Source organism: Rhinolophus sinicus, linkage group LG11 (assembly GCF_036562045.2).
Source record: "Rhinolophus sinicus isolate RSC01 linkage group LG11, ASM3656204v1, whole genome shotgun sequence".
NCBI classification, from domain to species: Eukaryota; Metazoa; Chordata; class Mammalia; order Chiroptera; family Rhinolophidae; genus Rhinolophus; species Rhinolophus sinicus.
This window is the reverse complement of record NC_133760.1, coordinates 35,014,239-35,031,047: the sequence shown is the minus strand read 5'-3', so window position 1 is coordinate 35,031,047 and position 16,809 is coordinate 35,014,239. Positions and strand designations below refer to the sequence as shown.

The 16,809-nt window shown below is 44.0% G+C and overlaps 1 protein-coding gene across 2 annotated transcripts in view; it reads right to left on the bottom strand.

Moving 5' to 3' along the window:
• The window catches only part of CDH11 (cadherin 11), a 146,370-nt gene that overhangs the window by 84,629 nt on the left and 44,932 nt on the right, over positions 1 to 16,809 (bottom strand). For both annotated transcript variants that reach the window (XM_074314783.1, XM_019755101.2), the window contains exon 2: positions 3,848 to 3,972. The gene's annotated coding sequence lies outside the window, so the exon portion shown is untranslated. The remainder of the gene's footprint in view (positions 1 to 3,847; positions 3,973 to 16,809) is intronic.

Sequence of the window (16,809 nt, the reverse complement as noted above, 5' to 3'; positions counted from 1 at the left end):
GAGCACAGTGCTTGGCACATGGTCACGCTCGATAAATACCAGCTGTCAGTGGTGCTCTCAGGACTGATCTCTGCATTCTGTTCATCACCAGTTAAATAAAGCAGGACCGAAGGACCACCCCTGTGGTGGAGGGTTTTCCCCGGGTATCGATCTGGGCAAAGGGAGAAACTTCACATCGCCTGGCGCGGCGAGCTTCCTGTAATCCTGAGTTGATTGCAGGAGTGCCAGTTGCGTTGTACACACTGAAGATTGCAAAGTAGTCAGCAAGTGAACTGAGTGTCTGTTTATAATTCTAGTGACACCAGCTACAGACAGATACTTGGCCTCTTTCTCCACAGTGGCCTACATCCCCAAATAGGAAATGTGCATGCACAGACAGACCCAGCAGGCACAGGGGGTGAGGAGGCAGGCTGCCAGCGTTCCCAACTGTCAGGGCCAATGCAGAGCCAGGTGAGCTGCCCGCCTAGTGGCTTTTTGGGATTGACTTGTATGCAATTGCAAGATAATTGGGTAACCTGTGACCAGCAGACCCTGCTGGTGATCACTCAGCAGAGTCTCAATGCGTGCACGCTTTTCATGAGCATAAGGACGAATGCCTGTCACTTCAGCTCACTCATGGATGTGCCCCAGTGCCCTACTGAAAGCCCAATGGGATAGCAGGTGCAGAAGTCCTGTCCTGTAGCTGCTCAGGTAATTCCTCCCCTGCTCTGAGGCGGTACCTAAGTAAGAAAAGTGTGCCAGGAATGGAAGCTCCAGTGTGTCTCTCTGGAAGTCAGCCAGAAAGAGCTGGTGCCTAAGCCCAAACCACTTACTTCATCACCATTTGTTACAAGTCTTGCTCTTTCTCTCCCCAGCCCCCAGCCCTCTCTTTCCCTTCCTACTTGGATTCTGAGCGCTTTATACAAACTGACTTAACTGTAAGTTCCTTCAGGAAGGGAATAGTACTCTTTCATTGCTGCCTGTGTGTGTAACATGTCATAGGTACGTGTTCAAGAAATGCTAGCATTGTGAAATGAGTGGGGATCAAGAAGCTGAGTCTTGAGCCAAAGCTGTTTTTGTAAAACCTTACAGTACGATCATTAACACGTCCTTTCCACCTTCTAGGCAAAAGAAAAAAAAAAAATCCTCTCCTTAAAACGAGAATCTCAGTCTGAAAGATCAAAGGGCCATTCCATCTGTACCATGCTGTGGTGTTTTTTAAAGGGTGTTACAAGCATTAGGATAGTTTACCTTCCTCTTCTTGGAATGAAAGCTAGCCAAAACTCTTCAAAATAGGCTGTCCTAAATTTCTAAGTGGAAAACAAATCTAGCAGATTTCCTAGAAGAGAAATTAAATTCAAATATTTTCTACTTAACTTCTGACTCTGTTTCATTGATACTTTGTTCTAATTGCCCCTATTATCTAGAAAAATAGGAAACGTCAGTCACATGTCCTTGGTGAAGAATTGAAAGGGCCGATGAAATGAAGAGCCCCACTGGGCTTGGCAGAAATGAGCTGATCGCCAGTCACAGGCGTTTCCACAGAAGGGGTGCATTTCATCTGCTGAGCCGGGCTTCCGAGCAAGTGAGCGCAAAACATGCTAATGCAGGAGGAGTCAGTCACACAATTTCCACATCAAATCAGAGCATTTACAGGGACAGTGCAACTCTGCCTCCACAAAGAGCATTTTCATTCATCGGTTTAATCCTGTCATCCACACAGACCAGAGTAGGGGAGAAAGAGTTGGGGTCCGGGTCTCCAAATTGAAATTTTGTCCCCAAACAGACCCATGTTAAAACATGAGTGCAAAACACCTGGAAAAAATCACCAAAGATTTACAGGTCCCAGTCACAGGGGGTGACCATTGGGGAAGGCAAAAGGGACTTCCTAAGAATAAAAATTTCCAAGGATAGAAATTGTGGCAATGTGGCTATAGGCAAGTTATTGTCTCTAAAACTCACTTTTCTCATTTATAAAACCTCGGAAATTACTAGTACCTATCACGGTTGGCTTTTGCAAGGATTAAGGGAGGCAAATCCTTTAAATACCTGATGTGTCTGACACATAGTAAGTGCTTAACACTGTTAGCTGCTGTGATTGCGACTTTTCCCCTGTGGTAATATTAGTCCCACTGCCTCAGTTTCTGTCCAAAATACACTTAACGTCTCTTCATACGTTTAATAAAGGTTCATTGAGAGCTTACTTTAGGTCACATATAGTGCTTGCAACTGGGAGTGTGGTGGCCGCCGATAAATTCTGCCCTCAACAACTTCCAGGTCTAGCTGGGAATGCAGACAACTAAACCGATAATCACAGCCCACTGTGGAAATCACAGCACGCAGCACCTCTGACTACTCCAGTGTTGTTTAGCAGCCACCCATGGCTCAGTCTTAGGAGATCAGAAAGAACTACTTGGAGAGAGTGAGGTCCAAGCTAAGACACAAAATGAGTTAAGAGTTTGCTTGTGAGAAGAGAGAGATTATGGAGCTTTGGTGGAGTGATGGTTGTGCCATATGGTAGATCCTGGTGGATGTGTAGAGTGATGGCTGGGTGTACAGAGAGAGTGGCCAAGAGAAGGGTCTGGATGACAAAACAGTGGCCCCATCATTGGAGGGTCCTGGAGGCTTGGGAGGAGTTCAGATCTCTAGCACTGAAAGGGATTGAGTGGGCAAGTCACATCACAGCTGGACTTCGGGACACCATTCAGGATATATGCAGATGTGGAAGACAGATCACACTGAGCTGACCAGGGAGTAATGACCCTGGAGGTGAAAAGGCCTGTTAGGCGGCAATTATAGTAATCTGGGAGAAAGAGGATTCCAGTTGCATTTGAATGGTGGCAGTGGGGATAGAGAAAAATAAAAAAAATATTTCCGAGATCATCAGAGAGTAGAATCAAAAGGAATCAACATGAATGCATTGCTCTTGGAGGTAAGGGATTGAGAGGCGTCTGGGATTCCTTCCGTGTTTCTGACCTGGGTGAATTCTGATGTTACACTGACATGTGGCACACAGGACAAAGCGAAGGTTTACAGGAGATAACCATAACTTACATTTTGAATCTGCAGGTCAGGTACCTGCGAGACATCCATGTGGAAATGATTTCTAGACATTGGGATACATAGGTCTAGGACCCGAACGTGTGGAAAGTCATGCTGGTATAATTCATTCTTAACTTCCTATCCGGATATTTGGACATCCTATAGAAATAGTTCCAGCCGATGGAGGAGATAAACGGCTTCATAGGATCTTAAAACGTTAAGAACGGTTAGAGAGCCTAGTCCAACCACCCTTGTGGTCCAGAAAAGAACTTATTACCCTACAGGCAGACAGCAGTGAAGGGCAGAGCGGGCTGGACCTGGGAGTTGAAATTAAGACTCAGGGCTTCTAGTCTAGCTCTGTCTTTTGAAGTCTCATAGGTTCAGCCTCCAAGCAACCTTTTCCTTATGGGGCGTAAGCCACCTTGTTTTAACATATTGAAAGAATTATTTTCAAAAGAATAAATGGAGAAAACAGCAACATGGCAGTTGTCTTAGTTTGTCAAGCTGAGTCCTTGCTAAAGAATGATAATCTCCTTTAGTTTCTTCTTTCTCCTCTGAATCTACCATAGTAAAAAACAAAACAAAAAAAAACTACCATCCTTGTACTGGCGCATAATAGGTGTTCAACAACGAGAACCCAATCACAACAGTGAATCATCACATTCCTCAAAGCCCAGGAAAGCAGGCCTGCTTCCCTCTCAGATACTAGTTCGGATCTGGTGAAGGTTCAAACCAAGGCAAGTTCAAGGGGTGGACCTGTTGGCATCGTCTCCACTTCCACTTATCTTGTAACATGTCAATCACCAGTAACGTCGGTCTAGCTTACCTTCTTCACCCATTGGATACTTGCTGCCAATTTCTGTAACACACTCCACCCATCTGATTGGTCTCTCAACAAATGGCAACAGGAATGATCTTCAGGGGGCCACTGAGCCGAAAATGCAGTGATTTCTGCGAAAAAGGGAAAGGGTCATCAGTAATCTAGAGGTGACACCAACGAATAGAGCGATACCCTCTGAGACATAAGGTGCCTAAGACAGACTTTTCTCTTAGAAGATAACAGTCTGGGTGTGGAGAGTGAGATGTAAGCAAACTATCACAATTGTGTGCCCTGTGGGGAAAACCGGTCATGGATCTCGAGATACCACAGGATACTGTGAATCGCCAAATGTGCATTTGGTACTTTAATTACAAAGGTAAAAAGCAGTCATACATCCAGCTTCTTACGATATGCCCACATGCATTTGCTACGTACCCCACACGCATTTGCTAGAGCACTAACAACAGACCTGGAGGGAAGATATAAAGTCAGTTCCTGAGAGAACCCACGTGTTACTGGAATCCAAAGAAAGTACCTTCCCTCCCAAAGTGAGAAATGCTGTCCTGGTGCTGCCAGTTCCTTGTGGAATGATAGGCTCGGTGGCAAAGAGGGACAGTGGTGGCAATGGTGACAGGAGATGTCACGCACATGCCAGCAGACCAGAGCACTGGGCTGACACAGCCTCAATTCTTTATGAAGACGGCATCCCCACCCCCTCCTCACACTACCCCACACTCTGGAGTCTCTTTGTGGGGGCTGTGTTTTGCCTGGGTTCTGGTCTCATTCATCTTCATATCTCCCTAAGTGTCTAACACATTTCCTAGCCCAGAGCAGCTGTTCAATGTATATTTGTTGAATGAATGAAGAGAAGAATATGGAGAGTCTGAACAGCTGTTATCTTTAAAAACTGAGACACTGAACCAAAGAAGGTGGTGGCTGGCATTGCTTCCCAAGCACAGCAGCATAAAGATTTCTTGGATGTCCTTCATCTCTAGAGCTTTTACCTTCTAGGATCAACTCAGCATGCATGAAGGGCTTAAACAGCATCTTACGTTGACTTTCTTTATTATACTTCTTTTTTTTCCCCAGATCCACTTTTCCTTGCCTCATCTTAGTTCCATCTAACAGCTCCTTACACACAATGCCTTCTCTAAAACAATAACAGCAGCAACAAGCGAAAACCCTTTTTGGTGGAGGGCTGAAAATGAATTGTAAATCTAAAATTTGTCCATAACACCTTGATGCCGTGACTGAAGCAAGAACAATGAAACTGTCCTGTTGTGTGCTATGTGTGCTATCCCCAAGACGTCAGGAACAGAGTAGCACGGAGATCATTTCCAGATGCATAAAGCACCATGGAGAAAAAGCTACACGGGGCAGTTCATACAGCATGTACCTAATGAGGAAGGACCCTCCTTTGCAATCATGCTACATGTTGTAGGCAGTCCCCCAAAATGCCTCCCTCCCCAATAAACCACACCCCCAGATATCCATGCCCTTGTGTAGTGCCCTTCCATGTGAACCTGAGCTGTCCTTGGGTAACCAGTGAAATGTGGCAACAGGGACACAATATGATTTCAGAATCTGAGTCATAAGAAATCATGTAGGCCGTCTGGCGCTCTTAGAAAACTTGCTCTGGGAGAAGTGAGCTGCCATCAGAAGTCTGAATACTCTAGACCTCCATGCTGTGAGGAAGCTCCAGCTAGCCATGTGGAGAAGCCACACAAACAGAGAGATGCCCAGCCATCACTAGCTGTTCCGGGCGCCCAAGCCGAGGTGCCAGATGGTGAGTGAAGATGCCATCTTGGACATCCAACCCAGTCAGACCTTCAAGTGACTCCAGCCATCTGACTGCACAGCATGAGAGACCCGAACTAAGAACCATCCAGACGAGTTCACTCAACTCAACTATAAGAGATCATAAACTGTTTTTATAAGCCATTAAATTTTCAGGTGGAATGTTACTCAGAAGTCGATAACTAAAACACTATAAGCAGAAAGAGAACAGACATTTGCCCACAGCCTCACCAATATATTATCTTGAAATACACATAACCACTCTGAGTATCATGAAACCCAGCTCACCGCACCACTTAAAGGCATACGACTCTCGTTCCAGGTGTACAACCAGTAACACCTAAGGTGGATTGGAATCCAGCAGTGCAGACTTCAAAGCCTGTGTTTCTTCTGTTTTCCTTCTCCAGTCAGTTAATAATACAGCGGTATCTGTAGCCAGTGTGTTTTAAAAAAATGCACTTCTCAAATCTATAAAACCTAATTGAACTCCTACTTCCCCTTGCATTCTTTACCCCCCCTGCAAAATGTTTCCTATAACACTCCAAGGCCTGCAAAGACAATTAAGAGCTTTGGAAGGAAAGCAAAAATAGATGGGTGGGTTGTCTATGAGCTCTGATCCCTGCAAACATTTGAGAAAGAGGAGCTGTGGATTCGTGGAATGCTGGTATACAACCACACCACGTTTCTTAGAAAAGAAAAAAGAAAAAAGAGCATAAGAAATCTAAGCTGTGTTTGTGCTTTTAGCAGACTTGATGGGGGCGGGAAAGAGCTCATTGGGTGTCAGAGGGCAGGGTGGGGATACTGCAGACATTCTCTTTCTGTGCAGGTACTCTGGGTTGGGATGTTCATTTTCCCTCCTCTCCCCACATCTCGTGACTCCTCAAGACCTGGAACCAGAGCCAGAAAAACACACCCCAGCATTACTGCATCCACCCCAACCTATGCTGAGGACTCCCTTCGTGCACAAGGCCATCACAGGTCTCTTAAGAGCAGGCCACTGCCTCTCTCAGCCCCTCCCATCATTGCATGTGGCCGCCCACAGTACTGAACTTCTTAGAGGCACAGACCCTGCATGCCATGTATTATTTCAGAGAGATTGAGAAATCAGGAAAAAGAACACCATGAAGCCAAGTGGGATGGAGAAAGTAAAGTGGAAGAAAACCAAGGAGAAAACTCAGGGAAGGATGGGGGTGTGACTGTGGTGGATTTCTTTGGCTGAGTGAGCTCTGACTATATAGAAGGCTTGCTACACACAGAGCCACATTCTGCCCTCTGACCCACGAGTCATGCTGCCATTCCTCTCTTAGGATCTCTGCTCTCAGGTACATACCTTGGCTTATCAATCTCCATGAAGGGGCCTTAGTCTAAAATGTGGACTCAGCCAGGTCAGGTATGTTCCAGGATGATTGTCAGCATCACAACGACAACAAAAACAGTGCTAGGGAGGGTAAGGGCTGAAAGCATATGTGAATTCGATTAAAATCGTCCCTACCCCACTACTCCATCAACACGTTTCAGGATCCCCAGGCCCCTTAGTGTTTGTACAATGCTAGTTTAGGTTACGGCACAGGGTGACAAGTTAAAAAGGAAAGAAAAGGGATCTGGGTAGCGCAAGGAGACAGTGACAGCTCCCTTTTACAGATGAAAAAACTGAGGCTAAGTGATAAATGCCCAAATGCTAGAGTAAGGAAGCAGCGTAGCTGGATTAAATCACTGACAAGTCTACTCCTTTCCCTCCAGCTTTAAGAACCCACAACGAGATCACTTCCCAGGGTAAATCATGCCTATTTCTCTGGTATGTGTCCACAGATAATTTCTGTTTCTTGGTATAACAAACAACAGGGAATTTCAGGTATTTTGGTCTGCATAAACAAATGAAATGTCAGGTTTCGAAACTTTAACGGGCAAAGAAGTTAAGCAATGGCCAGATACTTCTCTGTCAGTCTAGTTGTTTGGCTGATGTTGCTGTGTGTTTCTTGCTCTGCAAGCAGGAGAAGGGGTAGCTCGTAGGTAGCAGAACCTAAGTGTCCTGGAGACAGGGCTTTTTCCTTCTGTGGGTGTCACATGTTTCTGACATTGTTGAAGGGATGAATAAACCCAATTAATAATCACCACTGCATGTTTTTCTTTCCTGTTATCACCAAATATCACAACCATATGGTGAAGCATATTTTGTAAGATGGTTTATACGATAGTTTATATTTTTTATATATTTATAAGATAGTGTGTGTATATATATAATATATATATATAATATATATATATATATATATATATATATATATATATATATTTTTTTTTTTTTTTTTTTTTTTTTTTTTCCATGAGGTAAGCAGTAAGCTACTGAATGTGAGAAAACAGGACTTAAACTCCATGCTTTGCCTCTTCCAAGCTACTTTCACTCTGGGTGAGCAAGAACTCTGTGAGCCTCAGTTTCCTCACTACAAAATGGGGATAATAATAACTGTTTTGTAGGATTATTGTGAAGAGCAGTGATAATAAATGCAATACCTCACCCAGGCTAGGTAGGCACCCAATAATTAGTAGCTGTGATTATGAGAAGATTGTAGATTGTGCTTTTCAATTGTGCATGCTTAAAACTTTAGTTTTACCTTTTAGTATATATTTGATATTCACCAAGCCCTATGGGAGATGGATAACCATTTATATAGAACAAATATTCATCTATTTACATATATGAATGTGCAATCATATAATATAAAATTAATGTTAATCTATAAGTAATTTCCAGAGCATTCTTTTTGCAGATGAGGAAACTGAGTCTCAGAGTTCACTGGCTAAACTTAGATCTCTGCTCCCGCTAGGATGTTAAGGGCTGCCAGCTGCCCCTAGCTCCTGCCTGACTGCAAAAATCTCCAAGGCCAGCTCCTCACTGCCTGTGCTGGGTGACACCCACTGTCTGACTGTAATTACAAGAAAACATCCATAAAGAGTTCCTGGGCTCCAAATGGATTTGACACAGTGGCCCTTTAAATCAAACTCTTAACACGATTATCTTTATTTCTCTTTAGTAGCTTTTTTTCTAAGTAAGCCATGCCTTTTAGAGGCACCTAATACAAAGTGACAACCTTCGCCGTTTTCCAAAGCGCCGATGGACTGGCGTAGAGAGAGCCCATTGTCACCATGGTAATTACCGCACAATACCTGAGGGCCAATGGACAGTCAGGAGACTCAGGCAGGAGCTGAATCCCACATTGTCCGGGCCGATAAAAAGATTAGAAGCCCTGAAAAGCCGGAGAGCGGGATCTCACAGCTCTTTCGCGGGGCTCTGAAAGGCCCATTGTGCCGCCACCATAAATTCTGGGTTCCCCGGGCACTTGACAACTGAAGCCAGGGACAATAGAATTCTTGTGTCCAACAAAACATTCCTTGTCCAGTGCCAGTCTCATCAGCCACATTTACAAATGTCTTTCGTTGTACCCAAATAATTCCCTATTAGAAGGGCTATTGGGAGCAGAACTAAATAAATATTCACAGCCTTTGTAATATCTTTGGGAAATGAATAAACAAACAGTCATCTAGCATATGAGCGAACCTCCTGCCTCTCTACATTTTATCCCTATTTCTCACCCAAATGACGTAGTTTTGCTTTCTCCCCTTTAACATATTAACAACTGCGATACTGGGAGCCCCAGTTTTATTTGCCACCTACTACATACCCCCCCATATGTATTGCATTGGTGCTTCTACGTGCATGTTTTTTTTTTTTTTTAATTAATCTTCCCAACAGCACTGGAAGGGGCTTGTTATATTCCATTCCTACCTCCTACAGGAGGAGGGAATTAAACTTCAGGGAAGTTAAACAACTTGCCCAAGATAACAAACCTAATTGGCAGCAGAATGGGAATTCAAACCTGGATTTCCCTTGCTCCAAAGGCTCTGCCTTCCCATTTTGCCATGATGATTTCTCTACTGAATAAAAAAGGAAAAAAAAAAATGTCAGACTAAGGGGAAAAATCTAAGCATATCCACTATACAACCCCCAAATATACACTGAGTCTATTTATATTGTTATGAAACCTGAGGACTCTTACAAGGAAAATAAAAAGCCTTTCTCCAAGAGAGCATATTTTATTTTTGCCCTAAAATGCCAGAAATTTTATTTTTACTTTTGTGTGTGTGTGTGTGTGTGTGTGTGTGTGTGTGTGGAGGGGGTGGTTAGGTGTCAAGCAAACACAAATAAATATAAACCAAGCTTCAGGAAAGTTCCAGGAACGTCCATACGGTCAATTGGTAAAATTTTAGAAAGAATCACTGGGGTAAACAAAGCAAGCAGGGCACACACAATCACACATGCCCCAGAACTCTTCCCTCCTCTTCCATAGTTTATTTTCTTTTACTTATCTGTCTCCTCCCTGTGAATGAACAAATAATCCCAATATCTGACAGCAATGCACATGGAAAAACCAAGTCCCTTCTTAATGGAAGCCACCTACTAGAAGGATGGCCATGTTTACATAAAAAAATGTTCCCTATCAGGTCAGGAGGTGTGCACACACATTAACACAGCACAGGTGTCTCTCTCCTGGGTCTATCCTCAGCCTCACCACCTGCCTAGGAAAGGTCTGCTGAGCCCTGAGCCCTGCCGGCTCCGTGCCTCTGAGCTTCTCTGCACACACTGTCCCCTCATCTGAACTCTGCTCCCATTCACTATTAGTATAACTGTGGGGGACCTGCCCCTCACTCCCAGGCGTGGACTCAGAGGGGTCTGGACTCCCACCGTACACTCTATCACTTCTGGATTTCTCCCACAGGTAGAGCGCTTTGTTCTTATGGCTGTCGGCCCCTTCCGGCGCTGCATCCAAGGAAGCTTTGAGTTCCTTGAAAACAGAAATCACATCTTATACTCACTGTTGTCTGGCCTGGGTCAGTGCACTGCTAACCCTTTCTGGAGCTTGGCTTATTGGAGAAATAGATGAATGGGTAGTAGTTAAAAAGAGAATAAGCACAAAACTATGTTTTTATTTTAATTTTAAAACATTGAAAATCTATTGCGTTTTTATCTACTTGATGTCAAATGAGAAGTATAAAATTTGTAATTTTATCACTGTATAATTTGTATTTTTTTTTTTTAAAGGACTGTAATGATGTACTTACTTGGTCCAAATTATTCCGCCTTGATGAAAGCAACAGCAAGCTGTTTGGCTTGTTTTCTAAAATAGTTAAAATCAGTAACACAGGCTATCATTTTGCAAACAATTGGTTATTAACAAGGCTGCGTAGCTAATAGGTCCTTCTCGATTGACATGTGTTTGTGTAAGCACTGAGTTTGAAAAAGTATAATTGATATTTCCCAAATACTTCAAATGCCAAGTGAAACATTGAATCATCTTTGAGGATTGATGGGCATGCTATCAGTCATGTACACACGATGCTAACTCTTTCTGCTCTGCTGTACCTCCAGAAACGGGATGTTAAGTAGACACCACTTAATCCAAACAGGAAAAATGATTGTTAACATGACCGAGAGTTTTCTATGTGCCAGGTCCCAGGCTAAGCACTTTCCTACAATATATAATGTAATTTTACACCAATCCTATACGTCAGGTAGTATGATTTTCTTTGTCCCATAACTAGGAAATTGAGGCACAGAAAGGCTGAGTAAAGTTGCTCTCCTTTACAGAGCCACCAAGCAGTGAAGCCGGGATTTGGACACAGGCAGCTTGAATCTATAGCAATTCATGCAATAGCAATTCTCCACAGCTTTCTCCAGTCATAAATTAGGGCACGGATTTAGGGAACTAGTCCAATGAGTTTTACAAAAATGACTAAGGACTACGTCACTTTACCAGGCTACTGAACTATCCAGAGGGAGAGCAGCACCAGTGAAACACCCCCAAATGGAATGAAGAAGAGCAGAGGCCTCATGCAGTCAGGGGCTCTTAACATTTTATCAAATCTGGGCAACTTCCATACAACTAAGAAACCAACTTATCTGCCAATCTCCATATTCACATAGTCAGAGAAGTATTTACACACACACACTACTCACACGTTGATCACTCATCTCCGGAACTATTTAAACCACTTTTCTTATCCAGCAACTTACAAAAGGTACTGGGGTGGATTTGATGGTCAATAAGGCTCTTTCCTGTTCTAGTCTACAGAATTGTGTAATTGAAATAATCAGTTCTCCAGCTAAAAGCAACCCACCTCCCTTCAGCAGAGCTCTGAGCATATTTGAGGGAATACTGAGCTAGCGGATCTCTAGAAGCCTTTCCCTCTCCAGTATTCAACAGGAGCCTGTGATTGCACGGGCTAAAGCTGGTACTACGACGAAGACCCCCTTTAAGAGGACAGCACATGTGCACAAGACCCTGAGGGCAAGAGCGTTCTCTCTTTAGCTCTAGGGTGAAGTGTGGACACAGACAGGTTTCAGTCCCTGACAAGATGGTCTGGTGGCCTCAGGGAAAGCCAGAGGACCCTGTCCAGGAGCCAAACCGAGCAGGCATGTCATGGCGCAAGCAGGGAGAGAGAGAGCAGGCAGCCAAGCTGTGGAATTAGACAGACCTTGGCAGGAAGCGCTGCCCCTGCTGGGGGTGGACTTCGGAGTCCAGAGGGCTGTTCCCACGTGGGGCACTGCTCTCACCAGCTCTGTGACTTAGGATTCTTTCCTTATCAATAAAACAGACACTGTAACGCCTCCCAGAGCTGTGAGGGGGTGAGGACAAATGAGACAGTGCATGCAAATTACATACGTCGTTGTTTCTGGCACAAATTTACTGTTCACCAAATTAATCGACATCATCATCATCAAAATTGTATCTGTTTTCTGTTATAAGAAAGTAATATAAAGAAATATAAAGACATGCACACAATGCCTGACACAATAGGACCCCAACTAATTATTATTATTATTATTATTATTATTGGCATTAATTGACAATGAATCAGGAAGGACCTTTTCAAATCTCTTTCAATCCCAATCTCAGCAAAGAGTAAGTCTCTACTTGTAGTGATTCCTGAACGAATCTAACAGAGAAAGCAATCTCAGGCTCAGAGTAGATTCAATTATATTGTTTCCTTTTAATTTGACCTATTTGGGGGCTATCTTTGATTTATGACAAGAGGTACTGGAATGCCATCAATGACAATGATACCATTTTCTTCCAAAATATTCAATGATTGATTCCAAAATGATTCAAAAGAATATATTAACTAAATAACATTGTGGTTGGTGCCCAGATATTGTGAAGACAAACATGAGTGACAGCAGGGTGAGGAACACCGACCCATTGCACTGTAATTATTTTGGGGATGGGGAGACGGAGGCTCCAAGTTGAAGTGGGTGAGGGGCAGAGCCCACAGACCCCCGCCTCACTCTGCTATCCCCTGGCCTTTTCTGCAGTACCCGCATTCATACCACATGGTGTGAAGATGGCAGTGGTTCTCTTCCAAGGGCAGAGACAGACTTACAGGGAAAGACACATGTCAGTCCTGGCCTAGGGCCAGAGTGCGAGCAGAGTCTAATAACTCCAGAAATGTAGGTCTCCGTGGAGAAGAAACTAGGTTGAAAACTCACTGGGCACAGACTCCGTCTTGTACCTCTCCCTATAATTCATGGCGTGCATTTTGCATATGCATTATACACACACTCTGTTTTATTCCAAAGGAGATTTAAGGCTGCCTACGTAGAGTAGTCCTGCTTTACACAATAAAAATGAGAAAAGGAGAAATGATGATCCCGCCTTAGGCAACGAGCAACATCCTTAGAGTAAACAGAATGGAAGGAGAATGACTGGGCAGGTTAGAGCATCACTGGCATGTGGAGGACTCAGTGTCTAGCAGGTGAGGGAAGGGTGTGAGGCCGGCTGCAGGAGGACATGGGAACCAGCCCGTCCTCCAAACGCTGCCACAGGCTCACCCTGAACCGTGGCCTGCTCATGCCTCTCTCGGTTCCAAAGCACCGGAGGTCTCCTTGGGTTGACCTCTTCTGTTTCTAACAATAACCAAGCCCCCGTTGACCCAAGTCCTGTGCTGAAATGGACCATCACACTGACCTGAGACTGGAGAAATCTCAGACAGAGAGGATGAGTCACGTACCCTAGTCACCCAGCTTAGAGGCGACTGGAGTCCAGGGCTCCCCTTCCCGGCCACCACCGCTCTTCCCCAGGGCAGGCCCGTCATGTCATTAGGGGGCTCCGCCGGCTTCCAGCTTCAGCTGGGCAGCTCCTTTGCTCAGCTTAGCTACCTTCGCTCCTACTTTTGTGCATGTTCCTCGTCTCTTCTTTACAAGCGTGTCCTTGTCCTTTAAGGCCTCGGCCAAATGGTTACCTCCTGGTAACCCACCTTCCTTTCCCAACTTTGCACGTGCGTGCACACACACTCACCATGCCATCATCTGTCAACCATATGTCCTGTCCCCCAATGTTTCTTGAGCATCTACTATGTGCCAGGTCCTGGTCAAGACCCTAGAGAATCCACCAGACAGGGCTGCTATCCTTGCTGAGTTTCCATCCAGTGGTAGAGTGAGAACGTGAGCAGAGAAGTGAACAGCAAACCCTTTGTGTCGTTTTTCTTGGGGCCCCTTTGAATCAGCACAGCACGCTCACACAGCAGCTGAGGGAAAGAGAGGCAACCCCTGCTGCTCGCAATCTCTTATCCGTCATTTGGGCCTGAAGTCCCAGGGCACTTTGTGGTTGTAGGGAATCATTCCCCGGCCATTTGCCTGCCACCCCCGGTCCCTGGGAGCTTATGAAGAGCAGCAGCTCTGCCGTCTGCGTCATTCTTAGCTCCTGCAGCACCTACTGCGTTGTAGCTGCATGTGCTACAGACCATAAACGCAGACGCCCAGACCTGAAGTTTGAGGGACATCACAAGTCACAGCATGGAAGAGCCAAATGGAAACTCAGCGGTGACTTATCCAGTGATTTCACTAACTGTGCTTGTCGGACTGGGTATTTTGGGGTCTCCCAAAGGCTGCTACGGGGGTGATAATGGGTGAAGGTAGTGTGGGGAGTTGGTTGTGGGATCCCCTCCTCTTCCTACTTTCTTGTACTTAATTCATAGGAGCTTGGCTTTATTTGTTTTATACATGTTAGGGTTTCGCGTAAGATTTTGTTTATAAAAATCTACATGAAATTCATGGACTCGAGAGGAAAGAAATAATGAATCCAGGAGTTAATTTTTACAGCACCTCATTATGAATAACTGTACATGTTTAGATATGGACAGATGTCTGCGACAACAGACAGATGACTAGACAGTGATAGAACACACACAGGAAATGAACACATTCTGTATTAGGACGGAGACGTATAAAGGTGTGGAGAGAAGGGGTATTGAAACAGTAATAGGACATGCCTTCCCGGGAGGCAGAGGTCTTCTCAGCCCCACTAATCTAAAACTTTGCCTTCAGCTCTGACCATTCACTCATTTATACTTCCTCTCACTTATTCAATAATTATGTATTGAGCATTTCTCTTTTTTTTAATTTATTGTTAGTAAAATTACATAGGTTTCAGGTGTATAATTCTGTAATACATCATCTATAAATCCCATTGTGTGTTCACCACCCAGAGTCAGTTCTCCTTCCATCACCATATATTTGATCCCCCTTACCCTCATCTCCCACCCCCCACCCCCCTTACCCTCTGGTAACCACTAAACTATTGTCTGTGTCTATGAGCTTTTGTTTCTCATTTGTTTGTCTTGTTCTTTTGTGAGCATTTCTATATGCCAGTCTCTTTGCAGATATAAAACACATAGAATTGGGGGGGGCATGTGAAGGTAAGACAGGAAGAAAGGGAGGGAGGGAGAAGGAAGAGAAGGAGGAAGGAGGGAAGAAGAAGGGAAGGAAAGAAGGTAAGAAAGAAGGAAGCAAGGGAGGAAGAAAGGGTACGGTAACTGCAAGTAAAGCAGCAATTGAGTGGAGGTCCTGAAATTCCCTTCCTTCCCTCTCTTCCCCAACACTCGGTGGGGGTGGGGGTGGGGGTGGGGCACTAGTTTACCCAAAGCAAATGCAGCTACAGAGGAAGCAAGTGGGTGAGAAGAAAGAAGAGCGCTCCCAAAATAAGACATGACTAAAGAAAAAGAAAGGAGAGATGATGGCATGATTGGATCCATGAGACTGTTTATTTTTAGTGTCCTAAATAAAATTCTCGCCAATGACCTTGCCAAATTATGATGCAAACAGAGTTAATGAAAGCTCTCTCAACTTTCTCTTTCAAGTCAGCTCCTCACCAGATTGTTTCTGCAGACACAGCCCCTAAAACCCTGGAACCTCCTTAAAGGACTAAGCCTAAGAGGTTTGACCTGAAATTGAGCAGATGGATTTACTTCCATAGTTTTCTGCTTTTCTAGTTGTTTTTTTTCCCTGAAGACGTTGACGGACGTTAGCTTTCCTAAGCAGTTAGTTTTACACTTTTATTGCTATTGCTTTGTCTTCCAGTTAAATGTCACTCATCTTCAGAAATGAGGAAAATGCTCCTCGCAATTAGGAAAGGTGCCTGCTTTTAATGACATCTAAATGGTTTAAATTTTAAAAAATACAAAAAGAACCCCCCCAATATTCTGATGTTAACTTAACTCATTCTAGGTTTCTTTATGCATGTTTCAAATACTCTTTTTTCATTAGAGAAATAAGGCATTCAAGCTTTAATGAGTTGACTCAAGTGGAAAAACCGACTTGAAGTACACAACATGCTAGGTATTGCAAATCTTTTCTAATCCCATTCGGCTTCATTCAGATCCCGAATAAGAATTATATCCTTTTATTCAAATAAAGTCAAAATGACCTTATTGTAATAGGAGAACATTTAAGTAAGACACAATACACACCCTGGCTGGAACAGCACGCCTTTCCCAAAGTTGTAATTATGTGAATTGTAAAGCAATGTGGACAAATATGTTGGAATGTTTCAACATGGTTCATGATGAAATAAAATCATTACTCTGATTACGATAATGTAAAAATATTTCTCAGTTGAGCACTGAAAAGGAGGAGAAAAACAAGGGCAACTTATGAGTCAGAGTGAATGAACTGCAGGGTTTTTTCCCTCTCTCTGCCTCGTCCATTCTTACATGATTTAAAAAGTATTATCTGTCTTAAACACAAATCTGTACTTTTACAGAGTCTCATCACGCCACCAGAAGTGTCTCTTTGGCAGGGTCGATAGGTGAGCCGGCCACACTCAAAGGGAACCAGTGGT